At 55.7% G+C, this 839-nt stretch overlaps 1 protein-coding gene across 1 annotated transcript in view; it reads right to left on the bottom strand.

Annotated features, from left to right (window-relative positions):
* VOLCADRAFT_118179 (uncharacterized protein) overlaps positions 1-839 on the bottom strand; it is a gene marked incomplete at both ends in the record, with an annotated part of 22,296 nt that overhangs the window by 408 nt on the left and 21,049 nt on the right. The gene's annotated exons all lie outside the window — the stretch shown is intronic.

Here is an 839-nt window from a genome sequence, read left to right as displayed (position 1 = left end):
TAGTAGCAGCAGCATTAGCAGCGGTAGTAGCAGCAGCATTAGCAGCGGTAGTAGCAGCAGCATTAGCAGCGGTAGTAGCAGCAGCATTAGCAGCGGTAGTAGCAGCAGCATTAGCAGCGGTAGCAGCAGCAGCATTAGCAGCGGTAGCAGCAGCAGCATTAGCAGCGGTAGCCGCAGCAGCAGTAGCAGCATTAGCAGCGGTAGCAGCAGCAGCAGCCGTAGCAGCAGCAGCAGCCGTAGCAGCAGCAGCAGCCGTAGCAGCAACAGCAGCCGTAGCAGCAACAGCAGTAGCAGCGGTAGCAGCAGCAGCATTAGCAGCGGTAGTAGCAGCAGCATTAGCAGCGGTAGTAGCAGCAGCATTAGCAGCGGTAGTAGCAGCAGCATTAGCAGCGGTAGTAGCCGCAGCATTAGCAGCGGTAGTAGCAGCAGCATTAGCAGCGGTAGTAGCAGCAGCATTAGCAGCGGTAGTAGCAGCAGCATTAGCAGCGGTAATAGCAGCAGCATTAGCAGCGGTAGTAGCAGCAGCATTAGCAGCGGTAGTAGCCGCAGAATTAGCAGCGGTAGTAGCAGCAGCATTAGCAGCGGTAGTAGCAGCAGCATTAGCAGCGGTAGTAGCAGCAGCATTAGCAGCGGTAGTAGCAGCAGCATTAGCAGCGGTAGTAGCAGCAGCATTAGCAGCGGTAGTAGCAGCAGCATTAGCAGCGGTAGTAGCAACAGCATTAGCAGCGGTAGTAGCAGCAGCATTAGCAGCGGTAGTAGCAGCAGCATTAGCAGCGGTAGTAGCAGCAGCATTAGCAGCGGTAGTAGCAGCAGCATTAGCAGCGGTAGTAGCAGCAGTC

Source organism: Volvox carteri (genome assembly GCF_000143455.1).
Source record: "Volvox carteri f. nagariensis unplaced genomic scaffold VOLCAscaffold_32, whole genome shotgun sequence".
Lineage (NCBI taxonomy): Eukaryota > Viridiplantae > Chlorophyta > Chlorophyceae > Chlamydomonadales > Volvocaceae > Volvox > Volvox carteri.
The sequence above is the reverse complement of the archived record's forward strand: the minus strand, read 5'-3'. Positions and strand labels throughout refer to the sequence as shown.